The sequence below is a fragment of the Staurois parvus genome, unplaced genomic scaffold (genome assembly GCF_062004578.1).
Source record: "Staurois parvus isolate SC_StPar_1 unplaced genomic scaffold, SC_StPar_1.0 ptg000942l, whole genome shotgun sequence".
In the NCBI taxonomy this organism is placed as follows: Eukaryota; Metazoa; Chordata; class Amphibia; order Anura; family Ranidae; genus Staurois; species Staurois parvus.
In genome coordinates, this window is record NW_028318738.1 from 892,848 (window position 1) to 918,349 (window position 25,502).

A 25,502-nucleotide genomic window follows, 5' to 3' on the forward strand; every position below is an offset into this window, starting at 1 on the left:
TCCCATCCTGTACCCTGCTGACCCCTGTACACTGCCCAACTGATTCCTTTACACTCTTCTGCTGACCTCCCATCCTGTGCCCTGCTGACCCCTGTACACTGCCCAACTGATTCCTTTACACTCTTCTGACCTCCCATCCTGTGCCCTGCTGACCCCTGTACACTGCCCAAATGATTCCTTTACACTCTTCTGCCGACCTCCCATCCTGTGCCCTGCTGACCCCTGTACACTGCCCAACTGATTCCTTTACACTCTTCTTCTGACCTCCCATCCTGTACCCTGCTGACCCCTGTACACTGCCCAACTGATTCCTTTACACTCTTCTGCCGACCTCCCATCCTGTGCCCTGATGACCCCTGTACACTGCCCAACTGATTCCTTTACACTCTTCTGCCGACCTCCCATCCTGCGCCCTGCTGACCCCTGTACACTGCCCAACTGATTCCTTTACGCTCTTCTGCCGACCTCCCATCCTGTGCCCTGCTGACCCCTGTGCATTGCCCAACTGATTCCTTTACGCTCTTCTGCCGACCTCCCATCCTGTGCCCTGCTGACCCCAGTACACTGCTCAACTATTCATTTACACTCTTCTGCTGACCTCCCATCCTGTGCCCTGCTGACCCCAGTACACTGCCTGTAAGGAATTATGTCTTGTTAACTGGCATCCATTTTGTATAATGCCTCCATTTCTAGATGTGTGAACAGTTAGTTTTGTTTTTGTAACTTCTCTCTTGTTTCCTTAGATTCGTTTCATTTCTGTAAAAGGAACTACCTTATACTGTATGGTATCCCTCAACTATTTGCAGTTTCTGTTCTTCACATAACTATATTGATAAGAATGGAATGTTTCATTGGTCATCCTGAGATTAAGCCACGCCTACTGAGTTCTGTATAACCGTTCTTGTCATGCATCAAACTTTCAGAGATTTAGCTTGCAGACTTCGGTGTCAGAGCTTTATTTCTCCCAGGCCTGGTGGGTAAAATAATGTGGACAGGGGGCTCAGACATAGGTTGAATCCTTGCAATCTGGTTTCGGGAAGTGGGATTAAAGGTGTGGATGGTCAGCTAAGCTGAGCCAGTCTTAGTTTTACCTGGATTGTCCCCCTTTAAAGACCCCGAGATAGCAGCCCAAGTTTCCATTTGAGATTGTTGGATCTCACGGAGGGTCTTTGAGGTGGGTCCTCAAAGGGAATTCAGAGGTTTTGGAACCTATGGGGAAATATTTCCAAGGCAGGTATAATTGTGAATTCACAGGAGTCCTCATTTATTTTTGCCATTGTAGAAGTATAAGTGCTTATTTGCTGCATGTTAAGAAACTGTTAAGTAGTAATTTGTGTTACAGTATAGGGATATTACAAGGGCCGTACTTTTAGGTGTGAAATTCCTGAAATGTTGAGAAGGCTTTGTAGGTGTTACAGCCTCTCTGCTTCAGAGAATAAGTACTGATACTGTAATATTTATTGCTTTGCCTAACCGCTGATTTTTGCTTTAAGCAGGTATATCTAAGGTGAGAGATCTACCCAAAGCTTGTGCATAAAGTGTTAAGTGATATTGCAGAAAAAAAAATAAAAGAAGACAAAGACAAAATATCCTGAATTGTCTAGGTTTACTTGTAAGGAGTATGTGATAACAGTATACGGGATGAAGTATCTGAAAGCAGCAGGTTTTCACTGGCTGAAATATGTGTCTGGTTACATTCCAGAGCACAGTAATTTGAATCTCCTCTCTTAACCCCCCCATGGTCGGCTCCGACAAGTTATATGTAGCAGGAGAGATTAATCCTGTTTCATGGCTGTGATCTGCTGACTGGCCTCTCCTGTGTAACCTGACACTTGCCCTGACACAGACAAAGCAGTGAGGGATTTCAGCCCCCCCCCTTTCTCCTCTCAGACTGTAAGAGAGAGAGAGCCAATTATGAGAGCCATTAAAGGAGCCAATGACAAGGGCTCTTTCAAGCAGGAAGTGCAGCTGCAAAGCATTGTGGACGATGGAGTTTTGAACAGAAACGGCCTTATAGGCTAATATGGAGATAGAATTAAAAAAGAACCACGAAAGCCATCATGCTTAGAGAGAGCAGAGTGAAGGGGCCATCTTGGGTTTTCTCCTGAGGGAGAGGGAGATTGCATGTGGCAGGAGAGAGATTGGACCTGGCAAAGAAGTGCTGATGGGCAGTGCACTGCATGCTTGGTGATCTGCATCAGACAAAGGAACATCCAAACTGAGAGAAGTGGTCTACAGTACAGTGCCTACACTGACAGTGTGAAGTGCTCATCGTGAGGTGACCAGAGGAACCTGTCATTTCCAAGACGATCGTTTGGGCCTTTGTCACAGGATCTGGTGAGAGGGATTTCTCCCACTGTCAGATGACAGGAACATTGCACACATACAGAGACATCATACCTTGCTCATATTCACCAGGCACTGGGTTGTGTAGATGGCCCTGCTGAACAGACACCGTGTTCACTTTGCTATACAAATACTGCCACAGGATTACAATTACACTTTAAGTGTTTAAGGAGTTTAAGTGCACCAACGAAAGTGGCTAGCTGAAGATCCCAACATTCATCCAGTTACAAAGAGACTGAAGTTACTGGTGCCATACGTGCACGCGCATGCGTAGTCAGGCCTCTATATTGCATGGTGTGTGAGGGAATAGCTTTACCTTGAAAGTAGCTATTAAGCATCATTTGGGTACAGTGTTTTCCTATTGGGGTCATGGTGTCGGGGTTGAGAAGGGAGAAGTCTGACACAACAGAGAGTCATTCTTCTGCTCTCCTCCTGCTTGGACATCATGGGGCCAAATTTATGAAGAGGAGTTAAATCCACTTTGAGGTTGCCATTTAAGTGTTTGCCTCTGCTCTTGGGGTTATTCATGGTTGGAATCCCCTGAAAGCAGCCCGAGTGTAAAAGTGAGTTATATTGCTTTCCGTCACAGTATTTGTTGTTCTCTTGATTCTCCTAACATATACTGGTTGTTAATGTTTATTATTTCCCATAGAGGTCTACAGTAAAGCTGATCTCTGTGTTTTATTATAAAGTGTGTGCTTTTCATTGGTCCTTGCACTTACACTATTGCCAGGTGTGCCAGTGTGGGCTGAGACAGTTCTTGGGGTTGAAAGGAAGAGTGGCGGAGTGAACAAACTTAAGCAGCCCCTTCGGGGGTATCGCTACATATACAAAAGTATATCCAGCTTTGCCGAAAAGGGAGGATGATCTTTTTTTCTCCTCAGACCTTCAAGGACAGACCATCACAATCTCCCTTAGTTCAGGCAGAAAAACAGAGTCCTGATAGTACAGAAGTGAGGGGTATAGAAGGGAGGGGTAGAGAAGAGGGAGGAGGAGAAGAGAGCCATACCAGACAGAACATGAAATTAACCACATGCTGCCCAGCCACTGTAGAAATATGGCAAAACCACATTTTAAAACCAGGTAGGGGCACGAGCGAGGCACGCCGCTGCCCTACCTGTCCCGCCGATCACGGCCGCAGTTGTCAGTCGCCGGGTCACAGCCGGTCATTACCGGCTATCTCCCGGCGATTAGCGGCAATCAGTGACAGAGAGCACAGCTGCAGTAGCTGTGCTTTCTGTCAGTTCCCTGACAGCTCCTGACACGCTGATCGGGACAGAAGAGTTTCTCTCTCTCGATCAGCGTGTCCTGTGCAGTACACACCCCGCCCCCTAGTAAAACACTCCCCTCACACAGTTAACCCTTTCACTGAATAATAAACTTAACCCCTTCCTCCCCAGTGCCATTAGTACAGTGTCAGTGGTTTTTTTTTTGCACTGATCACTGTATTAGTGTCACTGGGGATGTCAGTGACCCCAAGTCAGTTCCCCCCCAGTGTCAGAATGTCCGCAGTCCCGCCATAAGTCACTGATCGCCGCCATAAGTCACTGATCGCCACCATAAGTCACTGATCACCACCATAAGTTGCTGATCGCCACCATAAGTCACTGATCACCACCATAAGTCACTGATCACCACCATAAGTCGCTGATCGCCGCCATTATTAGTATTAAAAAAAATTAAAAATCCCAGTATTATTCCCGCCATTTGTAAACGCTATAACTTTCACGTAAACCAATTAACCACTTGCCTACCAGGCACTTATACCCCCTTCCTTACCAGGCCAATTTTCAGCTTTCAGCGCTGCCGCACTTTGATTGACAATTGCGCGGTCATGCAACATTGTACCCATATGAAATTTTGATCATTTTTTTCTCACAAATAGAGCTTTCTTTTGGTGGTATTTAATCGCCACTGGGCGCTTTACTTTTTGCGCTATAAATTAAAAAATGTGCAAAAAATTTGAAAAAAAAAAAAAAGTTTATTTGTTTCTTTTATAAAATTTTTCAAACAGGTATTTTTTCTCCTTCACTGATTTGCGTTGATGAGGCGGCACTGATGGGCACTGATAGGCGGCACTGATGGGCACTGATAGGCAGCACTAAAGGGCACTGATAGGCAGTACTAATGAGGTGGCACGGATAGGCGGCACTGATAGACAGCACTAATTAGGGGTCACGGATAGGCGGCACTGATATGCAGCACTGATAGGCGGCACTGATAGGTGACACTGATGATGGGTACTGATAGACGGCACTGACTGGCATCACTTCTGGGCACTGACTGGCGGCACTGACTGGCACAACCCCTGGGCACTGACTGGTGGCACTGACTGGCAGCACTGCTGGGCTGCACTGGTGGGTGGCACTGGTGGGCAGCACTGGTGGGTGGGCACAGGTGGGTGGCACTGGTGGGCACAGGTGGGTGGCACTGGTGGGTGGGCACAGGTGGGTGGCACTGCTGGGCACATGTAGGTGGCACTTCTGGGCACAGGTAGGTGGCACTGCAGAGTGGCACAGGTGGGGGCACTGCTGGGCACAGGTGGGGGCACTGCTGGGAATGGGTGGGCGGGGCTAGTGGGCGCACTGCTGGACGGAACTTGCGGGTGTCACTGCTGGGCACCGATCATCAGGGCACTGATCATCAGTGCCCTGATGATCGGTGCCGATCCCCGCTCTGACAACTGCCGGTTCTCGGCAGTACTTTCCTCACGATCTGACAGCGTGAGGAAAGTGCAGCCGAGAACCGGCACTTGCATTTCCCTGTGATCAACGTGTCATTGGACACCGCTGATCACGTGGTAAAAGGCCGGTGGGATCGGCCTTTCACCACATCACGTGATCAGCTGTGTCCGTAGGACACAGCGATCACGGAGATCGCCGGGTGCGCGCCCCCTGGGGCGCGCAATAGAGCGCGTTCTGGGAGGACGTCATATGACGTCCACTCAGAACTGGCCGGCCGCGGTGAAGCCGTCATTCGGCTATGCGCGGTCGGCAAGAAGTTAATTTACACGTATTGGGTTTTTTTTTAGCAAAGACATGTCGCAGAATGCATTTTGGCAGAAATTTATGACTAAATTTGATTTTTAAATTTTTTTTTACTGGACATGTTTTATAGCAAAAAGTCCAAAATATTGTTTTTTTTCCTCAAAATTGTCAGCTTTTTTTTATAGCGCAAAAAAAACCGCACAGGCGATCAAATACCACCGAAAGAAAGCTCAATTTGTGTGAAAAAAAGGATGTAAATTTCATTTATGTACCGTATTGCATGACCGCACAATTTTCCATTAAACTAGCACAGCGCTGTATAGCAAAAAAATGGCGTAAATTGCAGTATCTATCCCATAGTTTGTAGACGCTATAACTTCACACAAAGCAATCAATATACACCTATTGGGATTTTTTTTACCAAAAACATGGAGCAGAATACATTTTGGCCTAAATTTATAACTAACTTTGAGTTTACTATATATTTTTTATAGCTGAAAGTAAAAAATATTGTTTTTCTTCAAAATTTTTGGTCTTTTTTTGTTTATAGCATGAAAAATAAAAAGCGCACAGGTGATCAAATACCACCGAAAGAAAGCTCTATTGGTGTGAAAAAATGGATGCAAATTTTGTTTGGAAGCAGCATTGCATGACCGCGCAATTATCAGTTGAATTAGTGCAGCGCCGAGTAACAAAAAGAGGCGTGGTCATTAAGGGGGGTAAATCCTCAGGAGGGCGAGTGGTTAATAATTGATGGAATTTTGGGATATGAAATGGACTCTGGGTTTGACTGGACAAAGGGGCCTAAAATATATGTTCTAGTTGATCCTGGAACCCAGGCAGCCACTCATGTATGGCTGAAGTAAGACATTAAGAGAAAGGTGTGATAGTAGGTGACAGCCGAGATGGACAGAATATGGAAGAGTAGGAAATCGTTAGCAATTGCTGTAGTTTGTAAGCAAGGGACAAAAGAGACGGTGACAGAGCATGGGAAAAGACTGAGGAATGTTTGGAAGGAAGAAGCTGGGATGGATATGGTTAGTGCAGAAATGGGCATTATATATATATATCCAAACCTTGATGGCGGGATACAGATTTGAAGTTTTGCTGTTGGTAAGACGGCCTATTTCAAACTGCACAGAGATGGATTCAGGTACATTTGAAAAACAAGTGATGGAGAAAGACGCCGCTGGATGTTTTGAGGTCTCCAAATTTACTAAAAAAGCACATTTTCAGGGGTTACAATATAGTTCTAATCCTATAGAATGAGGTAGCAATAGAAATAGGGGACAAGAGTAGAATGTGAACCTTCAGATGGTATCACTGGGACATGTGCCAAAACCTGGGAGACTCCCCCTTTGAGTATTTCAGACTCTCACAGGAAAGGTTCCATAGTGAAACATTCTTTCAAGATCATATCAGGATGCCCTGTGAATTTGCTAGACAGAGATCTGTTGGGAAAATTCAAGGCCACAATCAGAGTAAGTGAGAAGGGAGGGGTGCACATGGAGTCATCTCACTGTTTTGTGAGCATGGAAGATTTAGACAAAGTGAAGTCTGTGCCAACAGTAAACTAGATGTATATTAACTACAGTAAACTAGATGGTATATTCCCTGTACACCTTACAAGGCCAGACTCAAACCTGGAGTTGGTCCAGTATATCAAAAGCAGTATCCTTTGTCACAAGGAGATTGATGGTACTTACCATTTAGTGCAAGATCTCAGGGCCATTAACAATCTCATTATTCCAATTGCACCCATCGTCCCAGATGTGCCTTCATGGATTACCTCCATTCCACACGATACACAGTATTATACTGTGATTGATTTAAGCAAAGTTTTTTTTATTCCGTCCAAGTTGACGAAGAGACACAATTACTGTTAAGTTGTATTCTGACCAACAGTTAACCTGGGCCAGATTACCCCAAGGCTACGTGAATTCTCCAGCTGTATATTCCATGGCCCTCCAAGAATCCTTAAAGGGTTGGGCACCCCACCATGGTTACACGTTGCTCAAGTACGTGGATGACATTATTTTGTTTATCCAACAGGGAGGCTTGTAGGCAGGACAGTATTTCTCTGTTAAATTTTCTGGATACAAAGGGACACAAGGTGGCAAGGCATAAGGTACAATGTTGTCAAATTCAGTGGATTACTTGGGTTTCACTTTGTCACAAGGAACCAGAATGGTGAGTCAGTCCAGGATCCTAGTCATTACAGGTCTGCCCCACCCAAAAACTAAAAAGGAAATGTTCTCCTTCCTTGGTATGGTCAACTATTGTTGCCAATGGATACCTGACTACTCCCATTGTGACAACATACTCAGGCAGCACACTAAGGCTGAGGCTTCAGACCTTACTGAGTGGGACGAAGTATCCACCAATGCCTACCAAATCTTGAGGTCCTCGCTAGTTTCCTCTCCTGCTCTGGGTTTTGATGTTTAGTTTCATGTGTATGCTCATGATAATTGTAAAACCATGATGGTTGTGGTCACTCAGGATCATGGAGGACACATGAGGCAAGTAGCCCATTTTTCAAAAGTAGTGCCAAGTCCGGTACAAGGCATGTCGGCATGTCTGAGAGCCCTGGCCATCTGTGCCATGGCAGTAGAGGACTTAATGAGTGTGACTCTGGGACATAAAACCATCCTTCATATTGCACATCATGTTCTGCATGTCCTTAAGAACCTCACTACGCAGCACATGACAGCACAAAGGGCAAGTGGTTATGAAGTGATTTTGACATAAACTGCTAATTTGGAAGTGAAATATGTAGGTTCTAATTCAGGTCCCTTAGGTATGCTATACTTTGCTAGGGATAAAAGGTGAAACTGACAACCCACCTGAGGAACATGATTGTGTTCAGGTAATACATGAGCATACCACTCCCAGAATAGACATACAACAAAAAGGGTTGACATTAGATGCAAATGATCTAATGCCAAAGGGAGGTATAACAGGACTCCCACATCACAGTGCACAGTTCTGTGGCATAGGACATTGGGGTTGACAGGTAGTGAGAGATGAAATAAAGAAAAGATTTTTTGTAAAGGAAGTCATCCCTCGATGAGGATGTCTGGTAGGTATAGACTTGGACATAGGACCAACATTTATTTCAAAGGTTACACACAAGGTAACCAAACTGATGAGTATTGACTGGAAGTTCCACATACCCTACCATTCACAGAGTTCTGCTCAGGTAGAATGGGCAAATAGGACCCTGAAGGAAGGTAACAGGTGGGACATTTAAGGGATGGGAGGTTTATCTGCCAGCTGTTCTGGCTGAGATGAAGATGACATCTAATAAAATCACCAAATTTTCCTTTTTGAAATTTTTTATGGGCTGCCATTCCCCACCCCCCTGGACAAGAGGTCCTTTGGTAGTTATGCCAGGATATTTAGATATATCCAGGAATTTATTAGGGTGTCCAATGGTGTATACGGTGATGTCTCTCTTTTGTTCTCTTTTTTTCCCACAGATAATCCAAACCACCCGTACAAGCCAGGAGATGGGGTAGTGGTTAAGGACCTTCACAGACACAAGACCACAGATCCACCATACGGGAAACCTAGCATAATGATAGCTGTGATGAGAACCACAGTTCTGACTGCTGATTCCAAAGTCTGGATCCCAGAACCACCAAAGAACCAAGCGCAACAGATGGAGCAAGAAAAGGAGACAGACCTATAAACAACCTCCAATTTTCAGGATGTTGCTTCATCCGGAGACAGTCTGGAAGAATTTTCTTTTGATCAGGTTATCTCTCAGTGATAACTTTTTCAGTGGCTTACTGGGCTAGTCACTGCTACTATCACCAAGATGAATGGCCACCAATCTGTGGCCACAACAGTAAGACTGTGAATGACGCTGAACTAATAAAAAAGCAGCAGAAAAGATCATTGACTGAAAATATGTCACTATTGAAATGTAAGTATAGGTATGCCAAGCTCTCAGGAATTGAGAGTTGTTGGGTTTGCAGTATGCTCCACCCTGAAACCGTGAACATTCTTTGTATGCTGCACCAAAAAAAGTGACATCAATGTTTATTGGTAATCTGAGTATCATCCTCACAAATGTTACTACAAGGCTGAAATTTGAAGTGTTGGGAGTTATGATGGAACCTGAATGGTGTTTTCATTTAGGCAACTAAAAAATGAAGGAAATCATTTTGTAGTAAGTCTAAAGTGAATGTCAATGGGAAGGTATTATTATTATTATTATTACTACGAGTTTATATAGCGCCAAAGGGTTTGCTCAGCGCTGTACAATAGGGGGGACAATACATGGCACAGTACAACAACAACAAACAACGTACGAGGGGTAAGAGGGCCCTACTCTTACGAGCTTACAATCTAGGAGGGAGGGGGTAAAGGTACAGTAGGAAGTGGCTGAGGGGGATGAAGTGGTGGGAGGAAAGAGGGAGAATGGCCGTTAGGTGAGGGTGGGGTAGGCTTCCCTGAAGAGATGGGTTTTGAGGGAGCGCCTGAATGTGAATAGGGAAGGCGACAGTCTGATGGATTGGGGCAGTGAGTTCCAGAGGATGGGGGAGGACCTGGAGAAGTCCTGCAGTCGTGCATGGGAGGAGGAGACCAGGGAGCAGGATAGAAGGAGGTCCTGTGAGGAGCGAAGGGTACGGGTAGGGTGGTACTTGGTGATCAGCTTGGTGAGGTAGTCAGGGGCAGTGTTGTGAACGGCTTTGTAGGTCAGGGTTAGGAGTTTAAATTTGATGCGTTGGGCAATCGGGAGCCAGTGGAGGGAGAGGCAGAGGGGGGTGGCAGAGGTGGAGCGGGTGGTGAGGTGGATGAGTCTGGCAGCTGAGTTCAGGATGGTCTGGAGCGGGGAGAGCCTGCACTTGGGTAGGCCAGTGAGGAGGGAGTTGCAGTAGTCAAGGCGTGAGATGATGAGGGAGTGTACTAGAAGTTTGGTGGTGTCTGGGGTGAGGAAGGTACGTATCTTGGCGATGTTGCGGAGATGGAGCCTGCATGTGTTTGTGAGTGATTTGACATGCGGTTGGAAGGAGAGGTTCGAGTCAAGAATGACGCCAAGGACTTTGGCTTGCGGGGCGGGAGTGATAGTGGAGTTGTTGGTGATGATGGATAGGATGGGGGGGGGGGGATGTTGGCAGGGGGAAGGATGAGGAGCTCGGTTTTGGAGAGGTTGAGCTTGAGGAAATGTAGCGACATCCAGTCTGAGATGTCATTTAGGAGGTGAGTGATGCGGGCGGAGATAGTGGGGGTGAGGTGAAGGGTGGAGAGGTAGATTTGGGTGTCGTCAGCATAGAGGTGATAGTTGAAGCCGTGAGATTGTATGAGTTTGCCCAGGGAGGAGGTGTAGATGGAGAAGAGAAGGGGTCCAAGGACAGAGCCTTGGGGGACCCCAACAGAGAGGGGGAGGGAGGGGGAGGTGGCACCATTGTAGGTGACACTGAAGGAGCTTCGGGATAGGTAGGATGAGAACCAAGAGAGAGCAGTATCTCCGATGCCAAGGGAGAGTAGTTTATTAAGGAGGAGGGGGTGGTCAACTGTGTCGAAGGCCGCAGAGAGGTCCAGGAGAAGGAGGACAGAGTAGTCGCCCTTGGCTTTGGCGGTTAGTAGGTCGTTGGTGATTTTGAGGAGGGCAGTTTCAGTGGAGTGTAGGGGACGGAAGCCGGACTGTAGAGGGTCAAGGAGGTTATTGTCTGTAAGGTGGGCGCTTAGGCGATCGTAGACTATGCGTTCAAGGAGCTTGGAGGTGAGTGGCAGCAGGGAGATGGGTCTGAGGTTGTTGGGGTCCGCGGGATCCAGGGAGGGCTTTTTGAGGATGGGGGTGATATGCGCGTGCTTTAGGGGGGAGGGGAATACGCCAGTAGAGAGGGAGAGATTGAAGATGTGGGTGAGGGAGCGGATGAGGGAAGGGGGGGGTGACCGGAGGAGTTGAGAGGGGATAGGGTCCAGGGGGCAGGTAGTGAGGCGGGCTTTTGAGAGGACTTTGGCGACTTCCTCAGTAGTGACAGGGCTGAGGGAGTGCAGTGCGGGGGGGGGTTATGGTGGGCGGGGCATTGGGAGAGGAGGGGGGCAGTGCGGTTGTGAGGGCAGAGGAGGGGGGAGATGAAGGGGTGACGGGGGTGAGGAGGCTAGGTGGGGAGGTAGATTGCAAGTTGACGATGTCCTTACGGATAGCGTCAATCTTGTTGTGGAAATGGGTGGCAATCTCGTGGGCGGTGAGAGAGGTACTGAGTGGAGGAGGGGGGGGGGAGCAGGGAGTTGAAGGTGGAAAAGAGTTGGCGGGGGGAGGAGGAGAGGGTGTTTATTAGGTTAACAAAGTAGGCCTGCTTGGCGGCGTGGAGGGAGGAGGTGTAGATAAGAAATGCAGATTTGTAGAGGGAGAAAGTATGAGGGGACCTGGTTTTGCGCCACAGTCTCTCCAGTGCGCGACTGCGACGTTTGAGGCGTTTAGTGCTGTCGGTCTGCCATGGTTGGAGCGGTCTGGGTTTGATGATGCGTGTGGTTAGGGGTGCCAGAGAGTCTAGGGCAGCTGACAGTGAGTCGTTGTACAAGGTGGAGGACATGACAGTGAGAGGATGCTGTCGTGTAGGCAGTCGGCGGCAGAGTGGAGGGGGGCCGGGTTCAGGTTGCGGAGGTTGCGGCTGGTGATGGTTTGGCGTTTTTGAGGGGGGGAGTTGGGGGAAGGGGAGATGGAGAAGGTGATGAGGTGGTGGTCGGAGAGAGGGAAGGGGGTGTTCGAGAACTGGTTGAGGGTACAGAGGTGGGAGAAGACGAGGTCCAGGGTGTTCCCTCCGAAGTGGGTGGAGGATTGAGTGTGCTGTGTGAGCGCGAAGGAGGAGGTTAGGTGGAGGAATTGGGAAGTAGCCGGGGTGTTGTCGTTGATGGGGATATTGAAGTCCCCGAGGATGATGGTCGGTAGCTCAGAGGAGAGGAAGAAGGGGAGCCAGGCGGCGAAGTTGTCCAGGAAGTGGGGTATGGACCCAGGAGGTCTGTAGATCACTGCGATCCTTAGGGGGGTGGGTGAGAAGAGTCGGATGCAGTGCACCTCAAAGGAGGGGAAGGATAGAGAGGGTGGGTTAGGGAGGACCTGGAAGGTGCCAAGCGGTGATAAGAGCAAGTCTTGGTGAGTGGGTCCAGTCTTGGTGAGTGGGTCCAGATGAGACCTCCATGAGTGAGTGCCGCAGGGGAAGTGGAGTCAGTGGCCTGTACCCAGGTTTCGGTGACTGCTAGGAGGTTGAGGGAGCGGGAGATGAAGAGGTCATGGATGGTGGTAAGCTTATTGCAAACCGATCGGGCATTCAGGAGTGCAACCGAGAGAGGGGAGATAGATATGGGGAGGAGGGGTACATGTATGAGGTTGAGGGGGTCGCGTCGGCTGGTGTGAGCAGGGGGGGCTCTAGGGGGGGGGGGGGTGAGGTGGTGAGGGGCCAGGGTTTGGGGAGATGTCCCCAGCTGATATGAGAAGGAGGAGGGTGAGGAAGGTGGCGTGGGAACGGGAGGTGTAGGAGCGCTTGGGTCTGAAAGTGGTGGCAAGTGGGTCAGCGGGGAAGTGGAGTAGCAGGAGGAGGTGGTGGGTGCCATAGTGGGGAGAGGGGAGAAGTGAGGGGGCGATATAGAGCTGCTTAGCGGGGGTGGGTGGGTAGAGGAAGGCGGTTTTAGGGACGGAGGAGAGGAGGACGAGGAGGAGGAGCGCGGGCGGCATGTTGGGGTGAGCGGGGTGCAGGAAGGGTCGGGGTGGGTGAGGGGGTGCTGGTAAGGGATGGCGAAGCAGTGTCCGAAACGCCGTGGGAGGTGGCTGGTAGTCCCAGGTGGGGTGGAGGGCAGGGGATCCCTGGTGGGATGGTGGCCGTACTATCCCTGGTGGGTTAGTAGCGATCCCTGGAGGTACCTGAGGACGGTAACTTTGTACACTACTAAGAATAGATAACAAAAAAAACAGGAAACATAACTACAGGTGTTTTTTTTAATGTTGAATTTGAATGACCAAGTTGTGTGAATCTACTGCTGATTATGAGTGTTGTACATGGATACATAACACTTCTCCTGAGATCCCAGACTGCTATGAAGTCATTGAGAATCAGAGAGAATGTTTTTAAGAAAGTAGACATGCCGATTTTGTTATATTTTTTACTAATATGTATGTTGTTGCTAAATTTTGCATGTGCATTTGTAACATGTTTTTAAAGAACTCGGATTCATATTGGAAAAAATAACTGTGAAACTTGATGTGTTGTCACTGTGGCCCTGATTTACTAAGACTTGAGTCTACCACCAGACTCTGAACATTCAGGCAGACTCAGTTAAATCAATCAAGACCTGTCAGTCTCCTGAGCGGCGTCTAGCAATCTCATTGACGAACGTCTACTTTGCTATTAGTAAATGTGGTATCCCATCTGGCACATTTTTAGGTGCAATACCGGATATGTTCGCTAGATGGCGCACAAGCTCAGGCTTTGTACCATTGGCGTTTTTGTGTTAGCATAAGAGAATACTTAAAATGTAACAAATAATACACCTATATTATAATTTATTTTTTTTTTTTGCTGTTTCTCCAAAATGATCACACAACTAATGCAATTACTAATGAATGTCATACATTCTATTTTCAAATGTTAAACATTTTCACACTTATATCTCAAATATGTCTAGTTCTAAATTCCCAATATAATGATATAGCTTCCTTCTCTTTAATCATGTAACTATTCTATGTTAAAGTCATAGTGCAGCGCTATAAATGCATGTGATCAATAATGAACGCATGTAAAAACCAAAAAGTGCAAATAATTGCAATAATGATGTAAAATGGTAAATGGTGCTAACTAGAGATGAGCGAATTTTTCAAAAATTCGATTCGCCTGATTTGCCGAATTTTCCGAAAAAATTTGATTCGATTCGAATTTATTCGCTGCAAATTTTACTTATAAAAAGGGTTTCTAGGCTTCAGAGAGCCTTTATATTAGTGCAGAACACTGTACCTTTAATTTAAATGCCCTTGGAGTCTGCTGGGGAAGAGAAATAATACTGTCAGTCAGTATGACATGCAGATGAGTGCCGTCGATCTTACAATCACCGCACACTTCACTCATTTGGGCAGTCACGGGGCCAAAGAAGAAGAAGGAGAAGAAGAAGAAGAATGAAAAGAATGAAAAGAAGAAGAAGAAGAAGAATGAAAAGAAGAAGAAGAAGAAGAAGAAGAAGAAGAATGAAAAGAATGAGAAGAAGAAGAAGAAGAATGAAAAGAATGAAAAGAAGAATGAAAATAAGAAGAAGAATGAAAAGAAGAATGAAAATAAGAAGAAGAATGAAAAGAAGAATGAAAAGAATGAAAAGAAGAATGAAAAGAAGAATGAAAAGAAGAAGAAGAATGAAAAGAAGAATGAAAATAAGAAGAAGAATGAAAAGAATGAAAAGAAGAATGAAAAGAATGAAAAGAAGAATGAAAATAAGAAGAAGAATGAAAAGAAGAATGAAAAGAATGAAAAGAAAAATGAAAATAAGAAGAAGAATGAAAAGAATGAAAAGAAGAATGAAAAGAATGAAAAGAAGAATGAAAATAAGAAGAAGAATGAAAAGAAGAATGAAAAGAATGAAAAGAAGAATGAAAAGAAGAAGAAGAATGAAAAGAAGAAGAAGAATGAAAAGAAGAATGAAAAGAATGAAAAGAAGAATGAAAAGAATGAAAAGAAGAATGAAAATAAGAAGAAGAATGAAAAGAAGAATGAAAAGAATGAAAATAAGAAGAAGAATGAAAAGAAGAATGAAAAGAAGAATGAAAAGAAGAATGAAAAGAAGAATGAAAAGAATGACAAGAAGAATGAAAAGAAGAATGAAAATAAGAAGAAGAATGAAAAGAAGAATGAAAAGAATGAAAAGAAGAATGAAAATAAGAAGAAGAATGAAAAGAAGAATGAAAAGAAGAATGAAAATAAGAAGAAGAAGAATGAAAATAAGAATAATTCCAGTAAAGCAAAAAGTGTATGTGCAGAGTTCCTCTATTTCTGACAGTTCTCTGACAGTTCTTTCACATTTACAGCGATTGAAACATTGTATCTATTTGTTTCCTAATAAAAACATCTGTATCCTAAATGGAAACAAATACATACAATGTTTCAACCGCTGGAAATGTGAAAGAACTGTCAGACAGCTGTCAGAAATAGCGGAGCTCTCTGCAGGGACATTTTTGCCGGCTGTAGAAGGGATGAAAACGGCCGATCAGGAAAAATTCGATTCGACCATCCGAAGTTGGCAAAAATTCGGATTCGCTGCGAATCAAATTTTTCCTGAAATTCGAAACGAATTCCACTTCGCCTGATTCGATTCGCTCATCTCTAGTGCTAACATAAGTTCACATAATCATTCCTGAAAAATTGAATGTCCTTCGTGTCAGAGTACCAACTCAGAGAGTGCCTATGAATGGCACGTGTGGTCTCTCCGTGACGGACAGTAGTGCATGAACTCGTGAAAGGTAAACCACCCTTGGGACTGGTCTACACTCACCAGAACAAAAGTATTAATGTGCATGGGTTATACACATCACACATCTGGGGGTGCAGCGGTATGCTGGCAGCTATGGGTTAGTCATCCAGCTCCATCCATCCATCCATCCATCAGGGTGGGTGCCCAAATGGTCCTGGGGAGTAATTAGCTCAGCCACAGGAGCCAGAAAGGTGCTTAATAGTGTAGTACACTGTCACAGGGGTGGATGACCTTTCACAAGTTCATGCACTACTGTTCGCGGTTATATTTATCTTGTGTAATACCATTTTAGTAGTCTATATCATTTGACCATCGCTCACTTTATCATTTTTAAACAATGTAACTATTCTACATTGTATCTCAAGCTGTGTCTCCCACAGTGGTTTAGTGGTTAGAGCTTGGAACTTACAGCACTTGGGTCATGGGTTCTAATCCTAGTCATGGCTGCATCCCAGTTTTCATGCTTTCCCTGTATGGATGTGTTTCTGCCAACACTTAAAAAAGACATGTTGTTAGGTTCATTTGGCCTACATAAATGTTAAAAAATAACATTTATGAATGTTAACAAAATGGAGATCAATTTTCTGGGTTGTGTCAGTGCCAGGAATATTGATCAATCAATTATGATTTTGCCTAATGACTAGAAAGTGGATGAATGTTACCTGCGTCCTGTTCTTCTGCCAATTAGGAAATGTGCAAGTTTCATGCTGTGTATATTTCATTGTAACTTTTTTCTCTTCTTTTAAATCTGTCTCCTTATACAACTTGACCCCCTCCCCCACCCCATCATCACCTGTCCCATATGCAAATCTATGGATCACCGCCCCACTCTTTTTAACTATTTACTGATCAAGTGAATGTGTCTCATTTTCTATCAGCTACAGCTCAGATCTCACATTATTATACGATTGCTGATTGTATATCACCACTAATCTGATTGAATTTACAATCCCTGGTCAGTCCCGTTCCCTGACCTCAAATAATCTTTGGACCAGTTCACACTACATGTGTTTCAGTTGCTTTTTCGGCATCACAAACGCACAGAAAGAAGGTTATATGGTTGTCAATGTGATAGTTCACATCAGCGCTTGCATTTTCAGTGCATTGCAGGTGCTGTAAACAAAGTTGACCACGCTGCATTGTTTCTGCACAGAACTGTACTGGAACACATTGAAATGTCCTTGAATGTATTAAAACGCACACGTCCCTAATTAAATTGAATAAAAATAAAGTAGAAAAAACTAACTGGAAGGGATACAAAAATGCAATGCAATGTGTCCAAAACACATCCAAAATGTACTGGAACACATTAAACATGCATGCCAAAAGTTCATGCAAAAACGCATCAGGAACACATCTAGACTGTTTCTATAGTGTGAACTGGCCCTTAGGATTTGTTCACACCATTGGTGGTGCAGAAACGCATGCAAGAACACACATTTTCCAGCACAGCAAAGAAATGCAATGCCCTTTGCAGATGCGTGCGGTTAGGTGCAACACACTTTTAAAATAATATGCCTGCAGTATTTTTGCATGTTCCCACACATTAGGCAGCCCATTGAAATTAACGAGGCTCTGGAGTGGTCCTCTGGCCTATACAGCATTAATGAGGGGGTTGTTTATGTGGCTAGAGCCACCTGTTACACTATGGGGACACAGCAGCTGTATGAACACAGGTTTTAATCTAACAGGTGTGAAGGCGTGGGGAAGTGGCCCTGAATGCTCACTGTCTGTGTTCAGGGCTGTACACCTGCACCCATATGCTTGTCAAATTATGACCTGCAGCAATTCCATAGTGTAACATAGCTTGCCTGCAAACGGTGATAGCCACAAAAACAAACCACTGATTCCCACTCTACAGGCCACAGCACCCATGAGCCCCAAAACCTCAATTACACCTCAATTACACACACAGCTTTATTTATGAACTCAGTACAGTTTTATCATTTAGATTTCACAGGAATATGGTTGTGATTATGTCCATTAATAATGTTTTTAGTGTATTTTTACCATAAATATAATTTGGATATTTTCTCTGGCGGTGGGGGGCTGTCAGGTATGCTGTACGGGGCCCCATGATATCTAACAGTGGCCCTGGGTGTATGCTTGTGTCTGTGCCACCTGTATAGTTAGGAAGAACCTTGAAACTCTATGTACCTCAATGGATCTAGGAATTGGACATGTTTTCAACTGAAAATACAACAATTATTAGTAATGTTTCCCCAGAAAATGAGGATCAGCTCCTCGGTGGAGAACAGCGATCTCGCCATGTCCAGATGTGGTTCCAATTCCAAAAAAGAACAATTCACAAAACTAAAAAATAGACTTGCAAATTACCACTAAACTCTCCTAACTACACTCCCATTCACTCACACTCCCCACTTCCGGGTGTGTGCAAACGTCCTTCCGCCAACGTCATGACGTATTTCCAGTATGACAGCTGCTCTAGCGCCTCCTCCAACAGCCGTATTGGCGTTTATTTGTGCACCATAGCAATTTTACATGCGGCTCCATTGTGTATATGACATTCGCAAATATATGTTTGTAGTTCTATTGTAGATTTGGCATTGGTGAATGTATGCTTGCAGCTATACTGTGTATATGACATTGGGGAATGTATGCTTGCAGCTATACTGTGTATATGAGATTGGTGAATGTATGCTTGCAGCTATACTGTGTATATGACATTGGTGAATGTATGCTTGCAGCTATACTGTGTATATGACATTGGTGAATGTATGCTTGCAGCTATACTGTGTATATGACATTGATGAATGTATGCTTGCAGCTATACTGTGTATATGACATTGGTGAATGTATGCTTGCAGCTATACTGTGTATATGACATTGGTGAATGTATGCTTGAAGCTCTACTGTGTATATGACATTGGTGAATGTATGCTTGAAGCTCTACTGTGTATATGACATTGATGAATGTATGCTTGCAGCTATACTGTGTATATGACATTGGTGAATACATATTTGACGGTAAAGGCACAAAGTCAACATAAATTGGGGGCCCAATTTATTGCTGTTAAGAGGATTGTAGAAAAAGAATAGCTAGCTGCACATTGAACACAACCTATTCATTGGTACATAACATGGTCTTGTGGTGCAATAGGGGGCTTTTGGTTTGTTATTTTGGACATACTTGCACATGTGCGCTCTAACAAGGAAGATTTGGGCATATTATATAGCTAGCACAAATAAGTGTTAGGGGTGCTAGTACATTTAGGATACTTATATAGCGCTGTCAATTTATGCAGCGCTTTACATATAGATGTGGTAAATTCACATCAGTCCCTAACCCTCAAGGGGCGTACTAAGAGTCCTAACTTACATTCATACATATACTAGGTCCAATTTTGACAGGATCCAATTAACCTACCAGCATGTCTTTAGAGTGTGGGAGGAAACCGGAGTACCCAGAGGAAACACAGGCACAGGGAGAACATGCATACTCCAGGAAGGAGGTGCCATGGCTGGGATTTGAACCAATGACCCTAGAACTGCCATTTAGCCACTGTGCAACATTCGACTAGAACATGAAATAAAACCCCCCAAAAATACATAGTACAAATGTTTATTGATCAAATACACATTCCACAATTATTTGGACAGCAACAAAAAGCTACATTCAATATCTTGGTGTGAAAAAAAGAAAGAAAAAAAAAAAGCAGGATTGATGTTGCTAAAATAGAACGGTCCTGCTCATAAGAGCTTACAATCTAAAAGACTATACTTCTAATGAACTGTGCTTTCACAGGTTACAGCAGGAAACAGTTATTATCACTTGGGCTTATTCACAAAACAAGCTGCAGATCAAAATATCAATATAAAAATACATACGTGCCAAAATAAAAACACCTCCCACCTCCCCAAATCCCCCACACATACATTTCTCACCATGTTTGTCTGAAAACTGCATTTCATTCTAAATAAAGCAAACTTGGAAGAGCAGAGCAATGGACATGTGTTAGGATTACAATGCAAAGATAATAAACACAATCATTGTACAATAACACACAAACACCTTAGAAGGAAGAACATGGAAAATATTTACAGCCCACATCAAAACACAGCATGAGTGTGGCCTGGGGGCAATTCACTACAATATCTCTTCCCCCCCAAACACAGTGTGAGTGTGGCCTGGGGCAATTCACCACAATATCTCTTCCTCCCCAAACCACCACAGACAAGGACATGCAGAAATAATGTGCCTGTACAAGGCTAAAATCAGCCACTACTGCATCTCTTTATATAAGGTAGGCCACACCCACCACTGTCATTCATTTGGTCAGAGAAAGTGTTTGCACCTGATGAATCCTCTTCCCACCTGCGTTAACCCTTGGTATACAGGCCCCACAAATCAGAGTCAGAAAGAAAGCCACAGTGACGTGTACCTGTGCAGCATACAACAGAACATTGAACAGGGATGTGAAAGGGAACCCTATTGGCAATATTTCTTGGCCCTATGGGCACAATTCACTCTAGATTATTGCATGAGTTAAGGCAGTCACATGACCACATCTCGCATGCAATACTGAAAATGTCAATTCACTTTTGCTAGTATGTGGCATTTCCCATAAATCGGAAAAACACTCAGGAAATCAAACATAAAAAGGCCTTACTCGACGGTCACATCAAAGCCGATTTAGAAATTGTGCGATGTACAGTGAAGATGCCGATTTCCTTGCGATCTGCAAAACATCTGACACAGATATCTATGCAAATCGGCACAAAAGTAGTACATGTACTACTATAGAAATCAGTGTAGGAAACACACCCATGTGACTGCTCTAATAGCAGACAATAGGGTGTGACTTGGCATATGATTTGCAGGTCGCATGCCATGCAAATCACATGCCAAGCCGCATCCAGGGTGCACGATTTCAGGTGCGATTTGGGAATTGAAATTGTACCTGATATCCGATCTAATGAATGTGTATGTGAGTGTCTTAACGTAAGCGATTTGCTGCAGCACAATTTCAAAAGTAGTTCTTGTCTAACTTTTTCAGCATTTTGTAGCGATTTCACATATAGACTACAATAGAAATCGCAATGCAAAACACAAATGAAAACACAATAACTCATTGGTAAATCTACAGAAAACACGGTGAAATTGCCAACAAAAAGCACAATTTTAAATCACATCTAGTGTGAACCAAGCAGGCAATTCAACAAAGGAAATAAATCTTTGAAGGCATGCGGTATCTGCATGCTCAGATAAGGGTCTGTTATGGATTTGGGAGGGGGGGGGACTCCATGCCATTATTTTATTATTTTTTTTTAATCCTTCTCTCTCGCTCACGCTTTTCTTGGTTTGACAAACCTTCTCAAAAGGGGTGGAGTGCAAACCAGCATTAACCAATCAATCATTATTCCAGGCCCTTATCTCATCCCATCATTTGACATTCACATAAGGTACAACTTTAAAGGTGTTTGAACAGACAAGGCCTCATTCTAATTCACATTCTAGGGAAAATTTAAACAGAAAGCAAAGATGCTGCCACCAGCACATGTATGTTAGGGTAGTCACACGGAGATCATCCAAATTCATTGCCATGGTTGGGATTCAAATCGACAACCCTAGCATTGTGAGACAGTAGGGCTAACCACTAATCCACGGAGCTGTTGAACACTAATCCAGCCTGTATTTCTGTGGTGTGAATCAACCCTAAGTCCCTGGGAAAGGTCAGTGTAACTAGCCAGATATCTCCAATGTGACACAAATGTTGTGCTATGTTGCCAATTCAGATGTATGTTGGTTCTATGTATCCCAATACAAAGGATTATAATACTAATACAGGCGTACCTCGGTTTACCAACGCCTCGGTTAACAGAATTTTCGGTTTACGAATGAAATTCCATTGAAAATAATGCCTCGGTTTACACAATTGTTAATCATTTTTTTTGCAATACAAAGTGTATGTCGGCGCTGATTTTTAAATGCAAATGCAGCCGTTTTTTTTCTTCACTATAGTTCACAAGCTTAGAAGTCACTTTCCCCGAAGTTACAGAAAACTTTGTATCTTTTAATAAACTCAAAGTAAACATTGTTTCCTTTAGGGATATAAATTCCAAGAAAACTTTCTCTTTTAGCTGGGGGAAGTGACAGGTGAATTTCTGAGCTATAGTGAAGAAAAAAAAGGGAGAATTACATTTAAAAACCAGCACCATAATAAATAAAAAACGGCATGGGGTCCCCCCTCCCATCCACACCAAACCCTCCGGGGGTCCCCCCTCCCATCCACACCAAACCCTTAGGGTCTGGTATGGATTTTAAGTTGTAACTCCACACCAAAATTAAATAAAAAACAGCTTGGGGATCCCCCAATATCCATACCAGACCCTTATCCGAGCATGCAGCCCGGCAGGTCAGGAAAGAGGGGGGGACGAGCGAGCGCCCCCCCCCTCCTGAACCATACCAGGCCACATGCCCTCAACATGGGGGGTGCTTTGGGGCAGGAAAGGTTCCCCCCCAAAGCACCTTGTCCCCATGTTAATGGGGACAAGGGCCTCTTCCGTTAGTGGGATAATTGGTCAGCCGTTTTTCGGGATTTTGGCACATTTTGTTTATCAGTAAAGTTGGAAATTTTTTTTTCCAAATTTACTGATAAAAAAAATGTGCCAAAATCCCGAAAAACGGCCGACCAATTAACTCACTAACGGCCCGAAAATCATTCGATTTTTTTTTTTCGGCAGAAAAATCGGCTGATTTTAGACCCATCTATGGCCTGCTTTAGATGGGTCTAAAATCGGCCGAAAAAAAAATTGGCTGATTTTCGGGCCATTAGTGGGTTAATTGGTCAGCCATTTTTTGGGATTTTGCCACTTTTTTTAATCGGTAAATTTGGATAAAAATTGGCCGATTTTAGCGGCAATGAACGGCAAATTGGCTGATCTTTTTACAGATAAAAAATCTGCGCATGAGCCATGACCTGCAAGAAAAAGAAGAAGAAAATGAAAAGAGGAATAAAAAAGAAGAAGAAAAAGAAGAAAAAGAAAAATGCAGGCCATAGATGGGGTGAAAACTGGACATTTAAAAAAAAAATGAAAAATCGGTTGTTCAATGGGCCGACATTACCACCAACGGTAAAAAAATTGTTCGATTTTCACCCCATCTACGGCCAGCAAATATAATAGCGAAGTAATTAATTCTGTCCCTGCAGAGAGCTGCACTATTATATTTGTCATTAAAAAGTATAAAGGTTGCAACATTGTATCTATATGTATCCAAATAAAAACATCTATATCCGGAATGGATACAAATGGATACAATGTTGCAGTCTCTATACTTTTTAATGTCAAATATAATAGCGGAGCTCTCTGCAGGGACAGAAGGAATGTTTCAGCTGTCATCGGGGTTTCCCACTGACAGCTGAATTTTAAATTATTTCCATGAATTAAATAAATAATTAAAAAAACAGCGTGGGGTCCCCCCTCCCATCCATACCAAGCCCTTCAGGGGTCCCCCCTCCTATCCATACCAAGCCCATCGGGTCTGGTATGGATGTTAAGGAGTAACTCCACGCCGAAAATTAAAAAAAAAACAGCGTGGAGTACCCCCTCAATATCCATACCAGACCCTTATCCGAGCATGCAGCCCGGCAGGTCAGGAAAGGGGGGGATGAGCGAGCACCCCCCACCTCCTGAACCATACCAGGCCACATGCCCTTAACATAGGGGGGTTTTTTGGGGCAGGGGGGCTCCCCCCCAAAGCACCTTGTCCCCATGTTGATGGGGACAAGGGCCTCTTCCCCACAACCCTGGCTGGTGGTTGTGGGGGTCTGCTGGTGGGGGGCTTATCAGAATCTGGGGGCCCCCAGATCCCGCCCCCCCTACGTGAATGAGTCTGTGGTACATGGTCCTGCTACTCATTCACAAAAAAACAAAGTGTGGTGTAAAAAAAAAACACAGTACAGGGTCTTTGACAAGTCCTTTATTAAATATTGTCCCCCGAAGTAGATCCAACGTCAATCACGGCGGCGGCAATCCAAAAAAAGAAAAAAAAAAGTTCCGGTCCCGTCGGAGGCTTCCAGTGTTCAGAAAAAAAGTCTCGCTGACAGCAGTTAAATAGGTTATGGGTGGGACCAGCTGGGGAAATCATCCGAGAAACCCCGCCCCATGTGACATCAATGACACCGGAACTGTCACCCTGTCTCTCCACTGAGGCTAACTAGCTGTATGCAGAAGACAGTCTGACAGTTCTTATATAGGTAAGGGGTGGGGCCAGCCGGGGACAGCAAGCATGTGACATGGGGTGGGGTCACTTAGATGATGTCCCGGGACTAGAAGTTTTTTTTTTCTTTTTTCGGTTCGCCGCGGCCGCGATTGACGTTGGATCTACTTCGGGGGGCATTGTTTTAATAAAGGACTTGTCAAAGACCCTGTACTGTGTTTTTTTTACACCACACTTTGTTTTTTTGTGAATGAGTCATGGGACCATGTACCGCAGACTCATTCACGTAGGGGGGGGGGCGAGATCTGGGGGCCCCCTTGTTAAAGGGGGCTTCCAGATTCTGATAATCCCCCCACCCGCAGGCCCCCACAACCACCGGCCAGGGTTGTAGGGAAGAGGCCCCCCTGCCCCAAAGCACCCTCCCATGTTGAGGGCATGTGGCCTGGTATGGTTCAGGAGGGGGGGGGTGCTTGCTCACCCCCCCCCTTTCCTGACCTGCCGGGCTGCATGCTCGGATAAGGGTCTGGTATGGATATTGAGGGGGTCCCCATACTGTTTTTTTTTTTTTATTTCAGCGTGGAGTTCCCCCTTAATATCCATACCAGACCTTTATTTTTACATTCAGCTGTCAAAATAAATATTATCCAGACCTTCGAAATAAGTAAAATCATTACAGAAATAATTATAAAGGATAAGAAACAAAAATAGAATCACTAGAACTAAGGAAATTTAATTAGATTACATGAAGATATGCCGAGTGCTGTTTATTAAACACAGGAGATGTGACCGAGTGCCGGCTGTCAGAGGACTCCACACACAGGAGACGTGACCGAGTGCCAGCTGTCAGAGGACTCCACACACAGGAGACGTGACCGAGTGCCGGCTGTCAGAGGAATCCACACACAGGAGACGTGACCGAGTGCCGGCTGTCAGAGGACTCCACACACAGGAGACGCCACCGAGTGCCGGCTGTCAGAGGACTCCACACACAGGAGACGTGACCGAGTGCCGACTGTCAGAGGACTCCACACACAGGAGACGTGACCGAGTGCCGGCTGTCAGAGGACTCCACACACAGGAGACGTGACCGAGTGCCGGCTGTCAGAGGACTCCACACACAGGAGACGTGACCGAGTGCCGGCTGTCAGAGGACTCCACACACAGGAGACGTGACCGAGTGCCGGCTGTCAGAGGACTCCACACACAGGAGACGCCACCGAGTGCCGGCTGTCAGAGGACTCCACACACAGGAGACGTGACCGAGTGCCGGCTGTCAGAGGACTCCACACACAGGAGACGCGACCGAGTGCCAGCTGTCAGAGGACTCCACACACAGGAGACGTGACCGAGTTCCGGCTGTCAGAGGACTCCACACACAGGAGACGTGACCGAGTGCCGGCTGTCAGAGGACTCCACACACAGGAGACGCGACCGAGTGCCGACTGTCAGAGGACTCCACACACAGGAGACGCGACCGAGTGCCGGCTGTCAGAGGACTCCACACACAGGAGACGCGACCGAGTGCC

General features: G+C 45.1%; 1 protein-coding gene across 1 annotated transcript in view; it reads left to right on the forward strand.

Annotated features, from left to right (window-relative positions):
- The first annotated feature begins 1,815 nt into the window (after positions 1-1,815).
- LOC149441828 (uncharacterized) overlaps positions 1,816-25,502 on the forward strand; it is a 39,906-nt gene continuing 16,219 nt past the window's right edge. Inside the window, exons 1-2 of the mRNA XM_089656850.1 lie at positions 1,816-2,337; positions 8,813-9,261. The gene's annotated coding sequence lies outside the window, so the exon portion shown is untranslated. The remainder of the gene's footprint in view (positions 2,338-8,812; positions 9,262-25,502) is intronic.